The sequence below is a fragment of the Esox lucius genome, chromosome 12 (assembly GCF_011004845.1).
Source record: "Esox lucius isolate fEsoLuc1 chromosome 12, fEsoLuc1.pri, whole genome shotgun sequence".
Lineage (NCBI taxonomy): Eukaryota > Metazoa > Chordata > Actinopteri > Esociformes > Esocidae > Esox > Esox lucius.
This window is the reverse complement of record NC_047580.1, coordinates 13,009,692-13,032,589: the sequence shown is the minus strand read 5'-3', so window position 1 is coordinate 13,032,589 and position 22,898 is coordinate 13,009,692. Positions and strand designations below refer to the sequence as shown.

At 46.9% G+C, this 22,898-nt stretch overlaps 1 protein-coding gene across 4 annotated transcripts in view; it reads right to left on the bottom strand.

Moving 5' to 3' along the window:
- nol4lb (nucleolar protein 4-like b) overlaps positions 1-22,898 on the bottom strand; it is a 94,996-nt gene that overhangs the window by 5,264 nt on the left and 66,834 nt on the right. The gene's annotated exons all lie outside the window — the stretch shown is intronic.

The window sequence follows — 22,898 nt, the reverse complement described above, 5'->3', positions numbered from 1 at the left end:
CTCCCTGTTCTGTTATCTCTGTCAGACTCTCTCTACCACACACAGAGAAAGATCTATTATGACTAAGATAGAGTATTGTTTCATGTGCATGGTGAGGGTGGTGTTGGGTAAGGTAAGTTTGCGTAGGGTGGTGTTGGGTGGGGTAGGTTTGTGTAGAGTGGTGTTGGGTAGGTTTGTGTAGGGTGGTGTTGGGTAGGTTTGTGTAGGGTGGTTTTGGTAGGGTAGATTTGTGTAGGGTGGTGTTGGGTAGGTTTGTGTAGGGTGGTTTTGGGTAGGGTAGGTTTGTGTAGAGTGGTGTTGGGTAGGTTTGTGTAGGGTGGTTTTGGTAGGGTAGGTTTGTGTAGGGTAGGTTTGTGTAAGGTAGGTTTGTGTAGGGTGGTGTTGGGTAGGGTAGGTTTGTGTAGAGTGGTGTTGGGTAGGGTAGGTTTGTGTAGGGTGGTTTTGGTAGGGTAGGTTTGTGTAGGGTAGTGTTGGGTAGGTTTGTGTAAGGTAGGTTTGTGTAGGGTGGTGTTGGGTAGGGTAGGTTTGTGTAGAGTGGTGTTGGGTAGGGTAGGTTTGTGTAGGGTGGTGTTGGGTAGGTTTGTATAGGGTGGTTTTGGTAGGATAGGTTTGTGTAGGGTAGTGTTGGGTAGGTTTGTGTAAGGTAGGTTTGTGTAGGGTGGTGTTGGGTAGGGTAGGTTTGTGTAGAGTGGTGTTGGGTAGGGTAGGTTTGTGTAGGGTGGTGTTGGGTAGGGTAGGTTTGTGTAGAGTGGTGTTGGGTAGGGTAGGTTTGTGTAGGGTGGTGTTGGGTAGGTTTGTATAGGGTGGTTTTGGTAGGGTAGGTTTGTGTAGGGTAGTGTTGGGTAGGTTTGTGTAAGGTAGGTTTGTGTAGGGTGGTGTTGGGTAGGGTAGGTTTGTGTAGAGTGGTGTTGGGTAGGGTAGGTTTGTGTTGGGTGGAGACCTTTATTCTCACATAGACACTGCCTGGACTGTATGCTTCATTTTACCTTCAGAGCATAACCCTCAGAGTGGGTGAGAGAGGGTCTCATGTGTCTCTCGCAGTGTGTACATGTGTGTATATATATATATATGAGTGTGTATTTTAAAGTGTATACGAGTGTGTGCGTGTGGGTGTGCGAGTAGATTTGGGCTTAAAACGTACATGGCGATTGGAGAGCATGTGTGCAGCAAGGGCAGTATTGGGGTCAGATTTTCAAAAGCCTCCACTGAGGGAGGGAGGTAGGGAAGGAGAGGAGAGCCACAGAGCAGGTCCATGACAAAGCGGGGGGTGGGGGGAGCAAGAGCAGGGAGAGAGATGAGATGGAGATTTTGAGAGGGATGAGAGAATGGGTTACTCCATGGTAGAGCGAGGTAGGGGAAAAGACAGACCAGTGAGGGGAGGGGGAGGAGGGAGATGAGAGGCTAGGAAGTAGGAAGGAGGTCAGAGGGGGGTGGAGAGATAGAGAGAAAGCGGAGGGGGATAGTAGAAGGTTGGAGTGCAAGGTGGGGGGGCGAGAGGGATGAAGAGAGATTGAGAGAAAGGGACAGGCGGGGGGGGGGGGGGGGTGTAAGAAGGAAGGGTGTGTATTTATTACAGTATAAAAAGTGCTCTGAGAGCAAGGCCAGCCTAATTCCTGCCAGCTCAACATAAATCCCCCCTAGTGAGACGCTGGTGGCCTGCTGAGGGAACCACCCTGCTCTGCTGCTCTTAAAGCCACACACCACCCAGCCCTCGGCATCCTCCCCGTTCTACAGGACCATACCCAGCTATCAGCAGAACCCTGGAGACCACTGGAGGGGAGGAACCGGGAGGAGACCTGCTCATGTTCAAAGACAACAAATTACAATATGGCAAACAGATGAACACGCAGGGTAGGTTAGGATGTGTAGCACTGAAGATCTAACTAATAAGACAGACAGAGATAGACTGACCGACATGCTGCTACAGTAAAGTTGAGTGGGGAGGACATGGACAGAGTCAGACAGCCAGTGTTAGCCAGCCAGAGTCAGACAGCCCGAGTCAGACAGCCCGAGTCAGACAGCCCGAGTCAGACAGCCCGAGTCAGACAGCCCGAGTCAGACAGCCCGAGTCAGACAGCCCGAGTCAGACAGCCCGAGTCAGACAGCCCGAGTCAGACAGCCCGAGTCAGACAGCCGGGTGCTTTTATCCACAGCTACAGTGATGGACCAGTCTCCTTACTGAGTCTGGGTAGATGTTCTCAGTCATTCCTGGGGAGATGTTCTCAGTCATTCCTGGGGAGATGTTCTCAGTCATTCCTGGGGAGATGTTCTCAGTCATTCCTGGGGAGATGTTCTCAGTCATTCCTGGGGAGATGTTCTCAGTCATTCCTGGGGAGATGTTCTCAGTCATTCCTGGGTAGATGTTCTCAGTCATTCCTGGGGAGATGTTCTCAGTCATTCCTGGGTAGATGTTCTCAGTCATTCCTGGGTAGATGTTCTCAGTCATTCCTGGGGAGATGTTCTCAGTCATTCCTGGGGAGATGTTCTCAGTCATTCCTGGGGAGATGTTCTCAGTCATTCCTGGGGAGATGTTCTCAGTCATTCCTGGTTTCAACACTGCTTTTCATTTGTATCTGAATCTCTCCTCTTAGCAAAAACTCAATTTCTCACTCTTGGACTCCCTGTCCGTCTCCTTCGGTTTCGATCGGGCAAAATATAAGACGCATATTTTGGCTGAAGGGTTGTCAGTTTCTATTCTGTTTGTTCCTTTTGTAAGGAATCCCATCCCTGCTCCCTCCTGGAAGAGTAGATCTGCCCTGTCTGTGTGCAGATGAGTGACAGGGCCTCAGGCCCCTGGGAGTCCTGAATATGACCTTGATACATGGGGTCTTCAGCAGGCAGGGGGGGCACGGGGGTAAAGGGGACTGTTTAAAAGGGGAACACTCTCTGAGAACCAAGGACACACACACACACACACACGTACAGGTGATCACTAACACACACACAGCTAAAAAGCCCATGCACCTCCAAGCAAGAAAGGTTCTCGGAGTGCAGAAAAGGACACACAACACACACACACACACTCACACACCTAAAAAGCCTTTGCGCCTTTTAGCAGCCATGGCAGAGGCAGGCTCAAGGGACCAGGAGCGATGGAGGAGGGCGTGGGGGTTAGACACTCAATCAATGTTTTACCCATGCTCCTCTCTGGGCGCCAGTGAGGGAGCCAGTTAGAGCCCTCCACGGCAGAGAGACAGGAAGAGGAGCAGGGCGCAGCAGCTGCCATCACAGCTCCATTCTTCTCCAACGGTTCTCTCACACACCACCAGGCGTCCAGACCCGAGCACGGAACGGTACGGACACACAAACGCCACGCCGCAAAACACGCTTGTTTCAGCTGACCAGGGACAACAAACAGCTACATAACAGCGTTTCGTTATTCTCACAGATGCACACCTTAAACCACTGTAGCCCTTTGAAATCAAATCTGTCCTCACCAGTGATCTACTTGTTTCTACTTTAACCGAAGATATACGCCATCCATTCCCACAGCGGTGAGACTTGACAATAACAACTCATTGATGAAAAGAAATGGCAATAAATCATAAAAGACCAATAGGTCTGTCCGGACTCCATTCCCTCCACAGGAAGAAGAGAGAAACATTTCAATCAACATGATTCAATCTGTTGCAGCAATTCTAGATTTTGCCAGAGCAGGTGCGTAAATCTATGTTTTTATTGTAGCCTACCTCTTGTACATGGATTTGAATAAACTGGACATATTAAAAGCTGCCATTAATTAAGGGAATTGTTTCTTCAACGTAGCAATGACTCAATAAATTAAATTCCCCTTTGCCATATAAACAAAATAGCCAGAAGCAGTTCTCTAGTTCAAGCTGTGAAGAGAAAGAGAGAGAGAGAGAGAAAGAGAGAGAGAGAGGGAGAGAGAGAGAAAGAGACAGAGAGAGAGAGGGAGAAAGAGTGAGAGGGAGGGAGAAAGAGTGAGGGAGAGGGAGAGGGAGAAACTCACAGTGAAGCAGCCTCCAAAAACAGTGTCTGTCCACGATTCAGTCTGACTGTATCAGAGGAACTAAAGCATGAAGCTAAAAATACTGCTCAGCCATGTGGGAGAGGACACACACAACACACAACACATTCACTAAAGTGCACAGACTGGAGGCGAGTCCCTAGCCACTGACACAGACAACCTCACACAAAAGCACATTCACATGTAGCCTGTGAGCAGGGACATTCACAGATTCAGACACGGTCACAACAAGGCAGGCCCGGCCAACTTGGCAACCGCATTCATGTATTTAACGGGGTTCTGCCCAAAACGTGCGCGGAGCAACGCTTTCTTCTCCGCCGCCGTTGCTAAGTGACAGCTCGTGCCCCTGCGTTTATTTCTGACCGCTATCGAGGCCTGTGAAAAAGTCTGGGGAGCGCGCGGTAGAGAAGCACGAAAGACGGGTGGCCCGAAGAGGGAAGTTCAGGTCAGCCACCAGGGAACCACAGCGGTGCCCATGGGGTCATGTGACTTCCTGGCTGAGGCGGGTCACATGGTACACTCCAGTGTGACCCACAGACGTCTTCATTCAGACAGGGCCACATATGTATAGGCTACAGTTTACTGGGTGTTTGGGCTGGTATGTGTGGAGTGGGGGTCTCTGAGCGGTCAGTGTGTGTTTTGGATTATGTCCTGGCACACGCTGTCGTAGGTTTCTTTGTGTGTACATGGCCGTATGTATTAAACAAAGACGTCCCTGTGTGCACAACAGGCCCTTGGGGGGCTAGCTACAAGAGGGAGGGAGCGATGGGCTCCTCTGGTTTCTGTGCCAGCTGTACCAGGGCCAGGAGGAGCGTGACTGAGGCCTCCCCAGGTGTAGCCAGGTGAACAGGTGTGTCCCCAACCGCAAAGAGCATCCCAAAGTCAAACCTCTCTCCTTCAGTCACCACTAATCACAAATGGCCCGGCTTGCCGCACAAACGTAAGCTTGCCGTGTTTCGCGCTATTACGTCCATACAATCATCCCCTTGGTTTTTAATACGGACCAATCGATTTTCACAGCCATTAGTGGGGCCACGGTGTTGATTAGACGGATGCGTTGGTGGCCGATGGGAGGGCCCAGGGAGGGGGGCTGGGGGGTGATATAATGGTGCGGGCCCTGTCGTTTTTCATTTGCGACTCTGGTAGGCTCTGACAGCTTGAGCCCCCCCCTCAGTGGAGCTGACCTGAGGCAGGCAGTAACAGATGCTAATTCCTTCACTACCACTTCTCCAATCTCCCGAGGGAGGTGGGGGTTGGAGGGATGGGGGGCACAGACTCCCCTCTGCGGGATTACAATGGATTATCCCGCTAAGAAGCGGCACGAGCTGCTCCCCGCAAGGCCCTGGCATCCCCATAGCAACAAAGCATTCTCTGCTACCCCCTTCCCCCCTCATATCTGCCCCTAGTCCCCCTCCCCTCCTGATATCTACCCCTCTCCCCACCTCCTGATATCTGCCCCTCTCCCCACCTCCTGATATCTGCCCCTCTCCCCACCTCTCCTCATATTTGTCCCTCTTCCCTACATTGGCAATCCTCCCCCCATTCTGCTGCAGCAGTGACAGCTGTCCCCCTCAGACAGAACGGCCCGCTCAGAGTGTGGAGCAGGGAGGACGATAGAGAGACCAGGAGGGAGGGAGCAGGAGGCAAGTTCCAGGAGAGAGGGACCAGGAGAGAGGGACCAGGAGAGAGGGCAGAGAAGGAATGAAAAGAGAGAAGGATGAACAGAAATGAGCCAGCATTGAGCAGGACAGACCTCCTGCTTAGTTTGACCTCTACTGTCTCAGAAGAGTCTGACACGGCCAACAGTCTTCACCTCTGATGCCTGGGGAACTCAGGGTAAAACACAGTCGCTCAGACAGCCATGTGTGTCCAGACACCCTCACACATACTCCTACATAACAGTGGACGTACACACACACACACACACACGCACGCCATAGCAGAGTGGGTGGGCTAAATACACCCACCCTTAGAAATTATTGTTTTCTCTGTTAAGACACTCCACTTTTCTTCCCAAAACTCGCTTTGGAATTACATTTAAAAGAACGATTCAGTAGAATGTGTGTGTCCTTAAGCAGTAGACCCAATAAGATTGGCCAACCCAGTTTTGTGACATAAATGATAGTGTATTCTGGTTGAAAAGTTGTCCAGTCATGTGATCACAAGGAAGGTTATCAGATTGACTGAAACTGAAAGGGGCCCTCGTCAGTTTGGAGTTCAAAGCCACAAACCACGTAATTAAAGCCTCACCCTCATCTACCAGCACCGTCTTTAATGAAGGGAAAGACTATACACACACACACACACACACACACACACACACACACAGGTGTGAAGAAGTGCCTCTCGTCACTTCTTCACACCACTGATGCGTCTTGTCTTTGATGAGTGGGGCTTGCACAGTTCAGCAGTTTCCATCCTTGGGGAAAACTGCAATTTCTAATTGGCAACCGGTAATAAGACTCTTGTTGACCACCATGACCAGGGGCCTCAGCTCTGCCTCCACCATGGAGCTCTCTCTCTGGACCACCACGGCCAGGGGCCTCAGCTCTGCCTCCACCATGGAGCTCTCTCTCTGGACCACCACGGCCAGGGGCCTCAGCTCTGCCTCCACCATGGAGCTCTCTCTCTGGACCACCACGGCCAGGGGCCTCAGCTCTGCCTCCACCATGGAGCTCTCTCTCTGGACCACCACGGCCAGGGGCCTCAGCTCTGCCTCCACCATGGAGCTCTCTCTCTGGACCAACACGGCCAGGGGCCTCAGCTCTGCCTCCACTGTGGAGCCCCCTCTCTCTGTACCACCATGGCCAGGGGCCTCAGCTCTGCCTCGGCCAGGGGCCTCAGCTCTGCCTCCACCATGGAGCTCTCATTCTGGACCACCACTGGCAAAGTACTCAGCTCTGCCTCCAGCCCAGGGGCAACAGGACTTAGCAGGAGCCACACACACAACAGAGTTCAGCTGGGGGAACAACAGTCTCCTCCAGTGACAGAGGGAACAAAAGCCCAGCGTCTCTCCCCTCCTGGAGGTCCGGCAGGCCGTGGATGGACCTTTCTTTGGGTGTCAGTGAAAGGAGCCTCCGAGGGGCTGGGAGGGAGAAAGACACTCATTGTTCTAGGTGACACAAAGGCAGTGGCAGGCTCATGTTCTGGGGACGGGGGGATGGCATGGGGGTCGAGGGTGGTCAGAGGGAGCCCGGAGGGGGGAGGAGGCGGCGGAAAGGCAACAAGCCAGAGGGAGGAGCGCGTGTTTGCCTGCCTGCCTGGCCCTCCTACAGCGGTCCCGGTGACAACCTCTCAGTGTTACAGTGTGACCCACACAGCAGCCAGCACTAACCCAGCCACAATGGCTATTCAGAACACCACAAAACATACAAATCCTCATCATCCCGATAATGCCAATAACATCATACACTGCCTGGCATTACACAGCTGAGCTGCTTGCAAAATACAGCAAATGTGGAATCTGGGCAGCCAGTCAAGTCATAATAGGATATGATGACGAGCGCTGAGTAGTAAACAATGATGCCACCAGCATGGAGGGAGAACTGACTGACTGACTGGCTGGCTGACAGACTAGTTGCCTTGATGGCTGGCTGACTGACTGGCTAGGAGTCTGATTGGCTGACTAGCTGAATGCCCGACTAGGTGGCTGACAGGCTAGCAGGCTGACTAAAGGCCTGACTTATTGTAGGTTGAAGAACAGAACAGCCTGGCCTTCACCAATCCCACTTAATACTAACTGTCATTCACCTAAGGTCTCTCTCTTTCCCCTCCATGGTTCTGCCTCTTTCCCCTCCCAGGGTGGATCCTGCCTCAGTGGGCGGGTCACAGCAACAGGGCTGGGCAGGCTGGGCGGTAAAGAGAGTATGTGGGTTGGGGTCGGTCTAGCCTGGCTGCTGCTGGATGGGGAGGAGGCAGACAGACAGCGGAGAACAGGGGACTTCTCCTGTTCTAATTCTCCTGCTGAAAAGACGTGATTGTATGCTTTAGAAGAGTAGAGACAAAAAGGCCATTTAACGGTCTGCTGAAAGGAGGGACAGAGGGACGGATGGGACTGCTGAGGAGGAGAGAAGAGGATGGGCAGAGGAGGAGGATTCAGTAACGAGAGAGGAGGGGATGACAAATCACATGCTCTGCAGTCCCATGCAACCCTCCCTACGCTTACTGAAAGAGAGGGAGAAAGAGAGGGCTTATTCAGCTCTGTACATTGTCTGGATCTCTGTACCAATATTGTAGTGTTGTGAAACAAGTCAATGCATTAATACATACATACAGGATATGGGACTAACAGGGATATCATTTCAGTCTATCTAATTAGGCCTAGTCTAGTAAAATACCACGTCCAATGTGACAATTCTATTGTTGTTTAAATATAAAAATATTCTAAAGAACAATCACCTATAAACAATTCATATATATATATATATACACATACATACACATATACATATACATACATACATACATTTATATGCTGATTGACAGCAACATGTTTAATGACTCATTAGCCATTATTCATGCAATTATGATCGACTGCTGCAGTGCTGTGTCTGCTGCGGAGACACATGGACATGGGTAAGGTTTGTTACCTGGCAAAGCCCGCTGCATCATGTATGTGCCTGAAGAAATGAGAAGTATCCACACCCATTACTACTACATAGTAACCCAGCCCCACTCCTCTTTAGAGGCACACAACCATTCATTTGGTGCATTTGCCTGTCATCTTTCACAGACTGAATTATTTCCAATATTCATGGAGAGAGGCCATGTGGAATGAAATAGCTTTGTGGGAAGGGGTGGGAGGGACAGCCTGCTCCGTTCCCCTGTGGTACGTTGGGCTGCTTGTGACACACTAACGGATCCACAAGAGTCAAAGGCTGGCAGACTGACGAGTTCCTGGGTTCAAGTCTTGTAAAGAGCACACTCCATGGAAGTCAATGGCACCAGACCAGAACAGGATGGCCACAGAGAGAGAGAGAGATAAAGAAACAGACAGGCAGAGAGAGAGAGAGAGAGACAGACAGTGAGGGAGAAAGAGACAGAGAGGGAGACAGAAAGATGAACAGTAGGAGACAGAGAGAAAGAGAGGAAGAGAGAGGGGAAGAAAGATGAGAAGAGTGAAAGAGGTTGAGAGGGGAGACAGTGAGGGGTTTAACAATGAGCCACTCCTTTTGGACTGACACAGCAGCTTCAAATAGATGGGGAAGAAGAGAGAGGGAGAGAAAAAAGGAGAGAAAGCAGAGGATGGGGTGGACTTGGAGGATAGGGGGAAGGGCCTGACAGGAACATGTGTGGTGTTTCTTTTACAAATGGGGAGAAAATAGAGATGGGGTTAGTGAGGGAAGGAGATGAGAGGAACAGGATGGACAAAGGAGAAGAGGCTAAATGCAAGCAAAACGGGGAGGGAGGGAGACACAGAGGGGGTTGGGGAATGACGGAAGGAAAATGCAGTTCTGCCGTCTGATACCAAATATTTCACAGCTAAAAGCGTTCACTAACATGCATGAGATTCAATCCCAGAGAGTGACGTTTCCCTTCAGAAAACCTGAACCCAAGAGGCCTGTCCCTCAGGGTCATGCCTGTGCTGGAGCAGAGGAGTGCCCACACCAACAACACACGACAACCTGGTCCGTCCTGACGCTGCTGCACTGGAAGCAGAGCAACCACAATCAACTGAAAAGCACAGTCCAGGTTTTCAAAAACAAATGGAAAACCATACTGGAAGAACATAGCTAATTTGCCAAGCCAATGTTCAGTTATGGGATAAAACCAATTGAATTACAACCCTGTTTCCAAAGAAGTTGGGATGCTGTATAAAATGCACATAAAAACTATTTAACTGAAAATAGTACAAAAGGTAACATATCCAATGTTGAAACTGAGAAACGTCATTGTTTTTGGAAAAACACATGCCCACATTGAATTTGATGCCAGCAACACATTTAAAAAAAGCTGGGACACGAGCATCTTTACCACTGTGTTGCACCACCTCTTCTTTTAACAACACTCTGTAAGGGTTTGAGAACTGAGACCTATTGCTGTAGTTTTGAAAGTGAATTGTATTCCCATTCTTGCTTGATATAGGATTTCAGCTGCTCAAAAGTTTGGGGAATCCTTAGTCGTATTTGTCATTGCATAATGCATTCAATTTTTTTCATGGGTGACATGTCTAGACTGCAGGCAGGTCAGTTAAGCTCCCCAACTCTTTTACTACGGAGCCATGCTGTTGTAATACGCGCAAATGTTGTTTGACATTGTCTTGCTGAAATAAGCAACACCTTCCCTGAAAAAGACATAGTCATGTTGCTCCAAAACCTATATTGCTCAGCATTAATGGTGCCTTCACAGATGTGCAAGTCATCCATGCCATGTGCACTAATGCACCCCCATCACGAATGCTGGCCTTTGAACTGTGTACTGATAAGAAGCTGGATGGCCTCTCTCCTCTTTAGTCTGGAAGACGCTGTGCCCTGATTCCCAAGAATAATTATTCAATAATAATTTTTCATTTGTCAGACCACAGGACAGTTTTCTGTGTTTCCCATATCAGAGGCTCCAGTGTCAGTGTTTCCATGTCCATAGGATCCTGGGTCAGAGGTTCTATTTCTGGAGGTTCCTGGGGCAGAGGATCCTGGTCCAGAGGTTCTATTTCTAGATGTTCTTGGGCCAATGGTTCCATGTCTATTGGTTCCTAGGCCAGAGGTATATGGGTCACCTGAGGCAGGGGTTCCTGGGTCACCGGGTTCCTGGGTCACCTGGGTCAGGGGTTCCTGGTTCACCAGGGTCAGGGGTTCCTGGGTCACCTGGGTCAGGGGTTCCTGGGTCACCTGGGTCAGGGGTTCCTGGTTCACCAGGGTCAGTGGTTCCTGGTTCACCAGGGTCAGTGGTTCCTGGTTCACCTGGGTCAGTGGTTCCTGGTTCACCTGGGTCAGTATATTTCTGGGTAGGTTTGTTCGTGGGAAACCAATCTTGAATCATTATTGATTCATTTCCTACCAACGTCTCCCTGGTCATCCTGTGGTGGGGCTTTATTCCGGTAGCCAGGGCTATCAGTCTTTTAGAAAAACTATCCATCATGGATATAATGTCCTCCTGGGTGTCTAGATCCCAGAACCAAATGTGGTACCAGTACCTCTGTGGGGCCTGAGACACTCTACCAGCTGGGGGATAAATCAGGGCTACCCTAGTTCTCAACTGTCGTGTGTTATTCATCCCACACATCCAATACAGCCTGGTCTCTGGACGGACCACACTGGGTGTGGGGACAGGCTCCTCCTGGACCACAATGGGTGTCTGGAGTGCTTCCTGGACCACATTGGGTGTTAGGAGAGGTTCCTGGATCACATTGGGTGTTAGGAGAGGTTCCTGGATCACATTGGGTGTTAGGAGAGGTTCCTGGATCACACCAGGTGTTGGTAGAGGCTGGACCACACTGAGCATTGGAAAGGTTCCTGCTAGACCATACTGGATGCTGGAACATAGTCCTTGACCACAGTGTGGGGTGGGAGAGGCTCCTGCTGGACAGTTGTGGTTTGATATGTTTCCTGGGCCTCTCTGGTCCTCAGGTGTTTCAGTGGTCTAGCGGGGGTCTTGGCTGTGGTCTCAGAGCTCCACCCAGCAAACAGCCTGGCCCAGGTTAGTAAGGGTCCTACCCTGCAGGGGTGGGGTGCTGGTCCATTGTTTGGGTACCATGGGAGGCATCAAGGTGTCCATGAAGTCATTAAAGAAATATGGATTCTTCAACTTGATGACCGTCAACATGTTAAGAAACCAAAATGTCTGAAAAGATCTGTTCATAATTAAAGAACCAGCAAATTCGTATAGAGAAAGTAAATAATATACACAAGCTCGGGAAGATCGTTCAGTTCTGAGAATTTTTGTCTGCCAGGCATCTTTATTGTCATGTGTAATCGAATGTTTGTCTATGACATCACCAATGGCCCATCATCCTGTGATCTTGAATGGTGAGAGTTAGAATTCTAATTCCAAATTGTATGGTAAGGACATGAAAAGATGGTGTCTCTGTGACATCATCAACAAGTCATGGATCTAAAATGAAGGCAAACAACTTCAGCTTGTACATTTCATTTGAATACCATTTTGTCACAGAATTTGAAGCATTGTTAATTTCCCCAAAGTGCATAGTTTGCATGAAATAAACCAGTGATAGTCCATTCAATAAAATAAATTAAATGTTGTGCTGTGCTCGCAAAGCCTTTACGTTTGTATAACACTTTATTAGAATACGATATGCAACTATATATGCAGATGGCATATGCACACAGTTGTCCATTTAAAAAGAACTCTACAGTAAGTAGTTCTGGGTCTGTATTCATAAAGCATCAGTCAAATCAGATTCCCCATGTGTGTGTAATCTTTCTGGTATGTCTATTAGTAACAATATAAGCAGCTCATATAGCAATTGTCATAGAATCTCAGAGAGCTAAAACGGCATAAAACAGTATATCATGAGGTCAACTGATAAATACCATCTCTTTAAGTTCTGCGACTGTCTATAAAATATCGTAGCCAGATGTCCAAACTATGGATGTCTCGAGAACCGATTCTTCGATTCCAAAATTCAGAAATTCTCGTTTTTGCAAAGTATGGCTGTGCATCGCCATTGTTCAAAACAGAGTCTGTGAAATGAGGTGGTATATACTTTGTTGCAGGTATGTTGGCAGCATCTGAATTGGCCAGACAGTTGTGCAGTGCAGCACAGCCCATCACAACACGTGTACATTTGTCTGGTAGGAATTCCAGTGGTCGGCCTAGAATTCTCCACCTTGCGACCATCATACCAAATTAGTTCTCAATCACATGTCTGGCCCGTGAATGTTGATAGTTGTAGATCCTCTTGTTTTTGTCCAGATTGGCGCCTGGTAAAGCAGAATATACATTGAATATACACATTTGGAAGCAAATAGAAGTCAGAACATTTACAAGTATAAATCTATTATTAATCTAATATATTATCTGCTTATGATTTAACCCTCCAAATATTTTCAGAATATCAATAAACAATTGCTTACTTTGAAGGGGCTTCATCAGATTTACATGTAATGGAAAAGCAGCATCTCCAACGATGACATGAGGATGGTGACTCCTAGCCCAGGAAGGTTTGCAGATGGAGGGATAGCAACTGTCCCCTGAAGCAGGATTGTGTGAAGTGGGTGGCTTGATGTGTAATAAAGGGTTTCAAGCAATGCAGAAGATCGTTGAAACGATTAGCCGACATGCTAAAATATTTTAAATACACCTCTTCGTCCATCTTACGCATCTGCTGAACAAGCACACTGTATTCTAGATAGATAGCAATTATATTGCTTACCAACTATACAGATACTTATTGTGACGTTTTCCTGCTCTACAAGTAAACAAACCAGGTACCAAGTATCTTCTCTCTTTCCTTCTTTCCATCCTCCTCCTCTTCATTTAATTCACTAGTTCCCTCAAACACGCCAACATTTTGCGCGACATTGCCGCATAGTGCTAAGAAGTGTAATGGCTATCTACACAACAATGCAGCACAAGGCAACAGAACTATAAATGCTGAGCATGTCTCCGTACACCCGCATATGACATTAACAACGCAGACCCGCAGAAGCATAAATCTGGCTATAAACAACAATGGACAATTTGCAATGACATCTCAGAGGTAAACCTCCCTAAAGGCGCCCTGCAGGGTGTATGCAGCATTGCAGGTTTCAGGAAGTTATATATGGACACCACTTCACCTAAAGTACCCACCGTCGTTAGAGCAGTAAGCCTACTTCTAACAATAACGTTACTGGCTGTACTTTGTGGGACTGTCGTCGGTGATACAACTAAACAAAACTCAGAAATACCGGGCATTTATTGGAGGCTTTTTGAAGCGTTTTTGTTGGTTTTGAGTTTCTCACCTTTCATATAATTCTCATAAATGTACCAAGTTTGAAAGACTTCTTGCATAAAACACAGTGGGCTTAATTTTATTTCCCTTCAACAGATTTCAACCACAAGGCAAAGTTGCTCCAAAAACCTCTGATTGAATTTGTACTTTCCCGGTACGGTACCTGCAGGAAGTTTAACAGTCAATGTCCACTATGTAGCTAGCTAAATAACCTAGCTTGGTACTAGCTAGCAATCTACCTTATGAACAACCGTGTTGGGAGAAAAGCAGCCAACCGTCACTGACATGTAACATTCTGACTGATATCATGGTTTCTCACTGCGCACAACCATGGCTAAAATGCGTTCAGAGAGATGCCCATTTGAAGAGGCACCGCCGTCATTGAAATCTGGATTTCAATGACAAGATAACATCATGACTTCATTCATACCAAAACCGTACTGTTACTGTGACCCACTAACCGCAACACATACCGAATCATGGGCCCACTTTATCGTTGCATCCCTACTGTGTTAACAGACAAAGGTTTTCGGAAGTGTTCCTGAGCCCATGGAGTGATGACCTCTAGAGAATTGTGCCTGTTTTTAACGCAATGCCGTCTGAGGGCCCGAAGATCATGGCCCTCCAATACCAGTTTTCGGCATTGTCCTCACTGGAATTATCTTTGTTTACCCAATCATGTTATTGACCTGTTGCCAACGTACCTAATTAGCGTGAAATGTTCCACCAGGTTTCCACCGACTTTCCCAGTCTTTTGTTGTCTCTGTCCCAGCTTTTTTGAAACACGTTGCTGGCATCAAATTCAAAGTGGGCATATATTTTTCCAGAAATAATAACATTTATCAGTTTAAACATGTGATATGTTCTCTTTGTACTATTTTCCCTACATTTTACACAGTGTACCAACTTTTTTGGAAACGGGGTTGTATAATATTGGCTTTGCTCATTTAGGGTGGGCGATCACATGGATTTCTGCCCCTGTGCCTCCAGCTTTCCACCCCTCCCCTCCCCAACCTTGAACAGAATGGATTATTGAAAGAAGGAGAACCCTAGAATGAATGTAGACAGTCAGGATGAAAGAGAGAGAGAGTGAAAGAGAAAAGACAGAAGAGAAGCGGCGGTGGGGGGGGGGGGTGTTGTGGGGGGGCAGAACAGTTGGAATGCCTGAGTCCTCCACAGAGCACAATGTCTCGGACAATATAGCCAGAGTACATTGACACATTTTATATAATACCGCTACAAACTATTTAACATTCTTCACCTCTGCTCAATACAGTACACACAGACACACGCACACGCGCACGCGCACACACACGCGCACACACGCACACCTGCAGTGCCAATTACAACTCACATTCGCACCCTTCTCACACTGAGGTGTGTGTTGAGTCCTAATACATTCGAGAGGTCTACCTATCCAGTCTCCCATCCACCAAACCAATCCTGCAGTCTGTTTTCTCTCCCAGTTTTCCTCTCAAAGGTCTGGAAGAGGTGCCCAATGGGTTGCAAGTAAAAACTAAACACATACGCCAGTCTAAATAAAAAAAAAACACAAATAAAACTCTACAAATTATACTACGTTTACATCAAGTTGAACTATGTAAAAGTTACTGAAACGTAACATTCTGTGCATGTAGAAGTAGTGATATTTACTAGGTTTTGTTGTCAAGTGAGCTTACCAACCTTAAAGAATTCAAGCTAAATGGAATTATTGTTCAATGTAATCCATAGATTTACTAACAATAAGCATTTTTTTTTCTTTGCTAGCATGAAGGCAATAAATATATTACAGAGATTACCTGGTGAAATATGGGTCCTTAAAGATAAACAAGTAGCAAGCCATTGTCTTAAGAGCCATGGGAGTAGTGGAATGACAGAGTTAGAAAGGCTGTAGCCCCTTGGACAACATCTTCAGTGGTCGACCAAGGAATCATTATTACTGACTCATGCAATGTAGGCTATTTCTAACTGCAGCGGAGCCAAGTGGACGGCCATGAAAACCACCACATCTAGGCCTACCTGTCAAAGAATTTGAGGAGACCACTCAAAGGGGGAGTGACTGGTGGTCTGGCTTTTGGACCCCTACGTGTGCTTCTGGCACCAAACACCCAAAGCCGCTTAGCTCAACCTAGTGATACTTTAAACTCCACTTATCAACGACCTTCGGACCTAGCCCTCTTATCACTAAAGCCACGGCTGCCCTGAGAGCACCTAGCACTACCTGGTCCCAATGTCGTCCAATTTAGACAATCCCTCAGATCTGATCTGGGACCTCCAGGGCGACGCCCTCACGGCCGACTGTACTGACTGATTAACTATAAATAGACCCCCAGGCAGGTAAGCTCCTTGAGACAGTCTGTGGCCACATTGATGATCTGCCCCCACCAGCCAGGAGACCTGACTGCTGACCTATTTGTGAGGCTGACCTGTCGTAGTGCCCTGGGAGAGAATCAGTCCCCAGAAAGAAGACAGGTGGAGCAGCAGAGGCCATCTTGTGTTTTCTACGGCTGTTCAGGACTTACGGGTCATTATGATAAGGGAACACTGTAGCTAAACAGTCTGTAACAGAAATAAAGAATATAATGTGTTCCTTGGTCTTCCCATATAACTTGACTGGAAGCCATTAAAAGAGTGGCCTAGGGTGGTCAGCAAAACACTTTCCCCACTCTCCTGTTTAATATAGCATAAAATGCTTAAATTACTTAAAAAAACTAAAAAAGCCATTAATGGTGGGGCAGGCACTAGATGTTCTCCTTTGATCCAACAAGGATGTGTACTGAATACAGCTTGGAAAAATGTAAGAGACCACTGCACCGTTTTCTTTACTTTCCAAAAAGTCTCTTACTTTTAACCCTTCTGTTCCTCACTCAAAACCTTCCTTTACAACTTTTTTGGAAAGGAAAGAAAAAGGTGCAGTGGTCTCTTAATTCTTTCCAGAGCTGTATAGGCAGGTTGGTCTGGTGCCATCTTCCCTTACCCACCCCAGGAACAAGGCTGTCAAAACTGCAGTAGAGCTTCAACACTAATCATTATAATTAACATTAACACTGATAATAAAACATTGCCAGCAACAGATTTTTATAATCGATTAGGACCACGTGGGACGCAGCAACAACCAAGAAACACTAAGGACAGCGAAGGCTGTGGCCGGGGGAGTCTTATAAAATATGGGAGCCTTTTCCACTCATACTTCCGTGAAGTGCTGCACACCGAATACAGCTAAACTTGGCTTCCACGGCAGTTCGACTGTGATGCACGAGTCCCTGAATAGAAGACCCAGCGGGGACATGATGACAGAGAATGAAGGTAATTCAAAACAAGTGTGTCATGTTCTGATTTTCACATAATGGGTTTTAGTTTGTATTCATGGCATGAGATATGTCCTGAATGAATGGTGGAGATGCCCGACTACACAACGTACCAATAAACCAGTGGGCTGCTTGGGGGGCGGCGGCTGCTAGGTAAGAATTTCCCACATTTCTGATGGATCAGGCCTTTATTGGCAAAGTAGGAAAATGTCTTATTTTTCCCCAGTCAATCTCAATTTCAATATAGCGATGTTGTCATCTTCCGGCTATTTTTAAAGCTGGTATGAGATTCACTGCAATATCTTACAGTTTCCTACTCCTTCTGGATAGTCTCTATATTTTATAGGATAATTAAGCATCTCTGTGCAATTTGAGCTAACTCGATAAAAATAACTGCTATCACACATCTTTCTTTAAAGAGAATACTTAAAGAGAATACTCCAGATTACACACTATTTTGTTTCACAGAAAACATGCAATTAATGCTAAAATCGATTTATCATAGTAAAAATGTACAGATGAATCAATGATCAAAGTAGCTGTTAGGCTGCAGTCCCAATGCTGTGGTCAATGCACCAGTGAATCATCATGACAAATGATGAGGAAGGAGAGCCTTCATCCGTAAGACAAACGTAAAGCAAGTGAATGGAATGTTCCTCAACGACTGCTCTCCTTTTGATGGGAATGTTGGTGTAGGTACACAGACAGACGGCTGCTGACCAGATGTGCGTGCGGGTGCTTTCAACCCATCCAGGACTAGAAAGGTGTGTTCTCACCTTCAGTGACACAACACAGAAAACTCAGAGGCTAACTCCCCCAGACACACACTGTTTTAATTTGTGTGAGTAAAGTATATATATTTCTGTGCTGTGATGACTTCAGGGAAGCCAGCCCTGTGTTCTCCGTTGCTTTCCTCTCCCATTGACACATATTGAAACAGAATAAATGCAGAAAAATGAGGCAGTGTCACTTGTTGATAAACACAGCGGGCTGCATCTTCTGCAGGGGAATAGAGGCCTAGATCAAAGTTTAGTCAACAAGCCAACAAACACGCACACAATTCCCAAGAGACTATCGTTAAATTCATATTGGCAAGAAATCGGCATGTTCCAAATCTGAGATTTATCTCATTCTCCCACACAGACACTCAACCACACCCCCATTCTGCAACCATACAGCACGTCTCTCGGCTACGCTAAATTAAATTTGCTCCAATTTCTGTTCCCCATAAAACATGTAGCAGGAAGGTGATCTCAATCTAGGTCACTGACATTTAGCGTGACCAAACTCCTCTAAGGAATGTCATTAGGATTTTCATCATGTTTAATATGCAGCCTCTCGTGCTCATTACACGTGGTGGGCCAGTGTATGCAGTGTGATTTTGCACTAATTCCTTTTATTAAGCCTGCCTTCCCTCAGTCTCTCCGTCACTGCACTCAGTACAGACATTTGTTTTGGGTGAGGGTAACTGCTGAAACGGGCAGAAATTTCCTTTTTCTGTTTGATTATATTGCAACACTACATGGTCAAATAACCCTCAGCCATTGTCAAACTTCATAACACCCTTTTGTGTAACAGCTGTTTGGAAAATAATCCCGGGATTTTATCTTGTTCAGGTGGGAAGGAACCATTGGCCCACAACACAATCTGATCTCTCAGTCTCTCTGTCTCTCTCCTCTCTCCCCCTCGTCCTTACCTCTTCTCCTCGCTCTCTCCCTCTCTCTCTCTTCTTGTCTTGTCCCCACTCCCTCTCTCTCTCTTCTTGTCTTGTCCCCACTCCCTCTCTCACAAGGCAAGTGCTGCTGCTTAATGCATCTCCGTTCCTCCATCTCTCCCAAACTGTCATCCTTCAGGGGAAATATGGCCGGTGGAGGAGGAAGTGCTGAGGCTGTCCATCACCACAAAGCTGTTGCCATTCATTTCAGTCAGACCACACACTCAGACACTCCATGAGAAGTGGCGGCAACGGGAATGTTTCAATAAACTTGGGATTGGAAACGATAAAAAGAAAAAAACTAATTAAGTTCCATATTTTCTTACCACACAACATTTACATTACAGGTTGTCGTCAGCACATTTGGCACATTTACACAATGGGAAAAATGGCAGTAAAACCCCTGTAGGTCCACGATAACACCGTGACACAACTTTGTGTAAAAGAGCTGTGTGACTGAATGCGAGGCATTCAGACCACAGACCACTGCTCACAGCATTGTGCTTCCAACAACAGGATGGCTTCACATGACAGAAGTACAAAAGACAAAGTGAGAAAATCACAGCGCCAATAAGTGTCACACTCTTACAAATCAATCTTTACTTCACTCTTAAATTCCTAATCATTAATGACTGACGGAGTCATGTTGTCTCAAATAAAATGACTGCAGGCTCTGGGTTGCCATGACTTCATCACATGGAAGCCCACTGCCTTGGGCAGGACTCCTGTCATACAGACAGACAGGGCTAATTCCTTCATTGTAAATTCATGTAAATTTCCCCCTTAGCTTAAAGGTTTAAAGAAATGTTCCATTCCTCACATCACTAACAGAACAATGTTTATTCCCACAATGCAAAAACGCACCAAAGGGCAAAGCAGGTGAAGGCCAGCCAGTCAAACAACAGCCATCAGAAAAACACTACGCTCTGATATTGCCAGGAATCTTCCTAAAGTGAAACATTTACAACTCATCCAGAAACACAAAATCAGATGATGATAGGGGGACTGCTGAATCCAGTTCCAAGAGACCCTGGGGGGTGGGGTCCCCAAAACTGGAGTCCACTGAGGTTTCCTAATGCAATTATCTCAACCCAGAGAGCAGTGGTACAGATTCTGTGTTTCAGACTGTGGCCTAGTCCATTAATCACCATCACAACAGGAGTCTGCCTCATTTCAACCACACTACAGACACACTCCTTTCTCCATGGTCCCCGGCTGTCTTTCAAAGCTGCGCGACAAGACATCATGGTCTGCGTCCAAAATGGCACCCTAAATAATGGACTGTCCTGGAATTATAATTTTGAGATACAATTTCTAATCAACTAAACAATTCCTCTGATCTCCTTAAATCATAGGCCACAATACTCCCTACACCCAAGAGAACACAACTTAATCACCAATTTAAAAACACAATGGGATGTGTGAAAGAGCCCTCTTTAGCTCCCCTGAAGTGTTGAGCCTCTAGATAAGGGCTGTCATACTGCCCAGGGGCAATATTCAGTCTTCAACCAGATCCAGAGGGCTGTCCAGATTTGTCCAGATTTGCAAATATCTTTTTTTTATGCTCCCTTTCATGAATATGATTATTTTTAGTAATTAGGCTGGGTGGTAATAGCTAACAAAATATATTCAAAATACCAAGGATTTTCAGGACATTTAAGTGGATTATGATCATTTGAGTTTGTGGTGTTTTATAAGATGCAACAAAACAGTTTTGGGTCCGATACAATATTTTTTTCTTCTTCATCGAAATGTATATAATTTACTTTTTGCGTTCAAGGTTTGGGATTTTGTAATTCTCTAAATCACAAGTTTTTACCCAAAATAAAATGTATTGAATGTCCACAACAATTTTGCAGGTAGATGCCCTTTTATTCAAGTGCCCACCAGCAAGATAACAGAATGATGAGAAATCATGCTGCTTAGCTAGCTTTGTAGTTAACATTTATTTGAGGAGGTTTTGGGAAAGCCTTTTAACTTCCAGCGGACACTTAGTACATTAGCATAATCGCTAACGGCTACACAAAGTAAACACGCTCACAAAGAACATACACAGACTGGAAGGAAAATAGGAATCAGTCACGAATCTTGTTCATGTCGTCTGATTTTATATATTTAGTTGATTTCCTACTAGGTTTAATAATACTGTTTTTGAATTCCATTTGTCTGGATTCATGATTCTCTTGGTGTACTCCGCAGCACAGGTAATAGGGTCTTTTGTCAATATCGAATTAAACAAATATGAAATAATTTAACAATATTTCATTATCCAGTCAAAGAGTTGATGAGGAAAAAAAATCTATACAGTTAAGCCTGTATTTTGAAATCATTATTGGACAATCATTTTAAATGTAACTCTTACTATCGATCATTAAATGTTAAACAAATGTTTGTCTTGCTTGCGTTAGCTAGTCAGCTGTATCTGAGCCAAAACCCCAGTACTTATCAGCCTACAGCATCCTCCATCTCTTTTCTAAATAGTGAGCCAACTTGTTCTTGCACTTTTGGTCCATGAATGCTGAAAACTCCTTTTCTCCTGCTCTTTCTCTCTGTGTGCAGCAGACATATGGTTCTTTCCCAACAACAAGGTATTTAGCACTTAAAGTAGGAATACAAATGAAGACAAAATCCACAGAGCACGCTAAATATAGGAGAACACAACACACATAGTCCCTAATCCTCAGTCGCACACTTACACATCGGTAGCCCAGCACTAATGTCTATGCCTAAATACACTACGCTTTGTTTAGTTCCAGAATTCTCATAGTATCCTTTTGCCTATCCCTCTAGCTCTCCCCCATTCTTCCATTTAGGGCTCCCTCTGTATCCTGACTCTCCCCTCCTCCCTCGCTTGCTGGATCATTTGGGTGCTCCATCCATTTCTTTCACCCACTCCTACTTTGCTCCCTGTAGCCGTCCTCCCTCTGCCAGCCCCTCCCCGACCTCTCCCATCGGTGCTGCCTGGGCTGGCCGTTGGAGGCCCTGCCTGCAGCTTGTTCTCTGGCCTTGAGAGGTGAAAGACAACGCTGAGGAGTGGTGAGAAAGGGCCCCTCCTCCTTGCTCTGCCTCCCACACAGCAGCCACATAAAGGGCCGGACTGTGGAGCCCCACCCGGCCCCCGCTCCCACACGCTCCCGAGCCCGGCATATAATGCCAGACACACACACACACACACACACACTGCCTGCACCTTAGGAGCCCGACCGTACCTCACAGCCAGAGGAAAACGTATCCATCTGGCAGTAGGGGGAGAGAGAGATGGCCACTCATGCATTTAGCATCCTACACCGAGGAGGGCAGGACGGAGTGCTGGAGACTGAGCTCTGATTGGCTGTCTGATCACATATCTCCCTGTGATAATGTTGACAGGAGACCCAGGATCAGGACGGGTATGTCAACCAGCAACACAAAATGAGTTGTCCGCAGAACGACATGCTGGTACAGTTAAACAGCCCCGCGGCTACCCAGGAGCAGGGGGAGGATGATGAGGCTGTTGACGACAGCATAACCAGAAATAGATATGGAAGGTGAGGAGAGGAGGTGAGGAGAACAGCTTGACTGGCAGCCCAAATGCAGCACTAAATGGGGGGTAAGGAGAGAGAGAGAGCGAGCGCTTCATCTCCCACTCAGTCTGACTGCTAACATTAGGGAAAGAAAGAACAGGACACAGCCTTCCACCACACCGCACCTCCATAACTGGAGACGTGTTCCCACAATAAGCCTGACCCCCGCGGATCCACGTCGTCTCTCCAGTGGGTACTGATAACCCAGCCGGCACTAGGCTGGGTTGTCCACACACAGGAGCCTATGGCATAGTTCCACTGAAGGCCCGCTTTGGAGAGGAGAGGGACAGAATCTGAGTCAGGAGGAGGGATGCCCCTGTAGAGCTGAGCCAGCGGTGGGACGGGGACAGGACTGAGTGCTCTATGTCAACATCACCAGTAATCTGGGAGGCTTGGGGAGGTTGACACAGGCTAGGTGGCTGCTGGGTGGAGG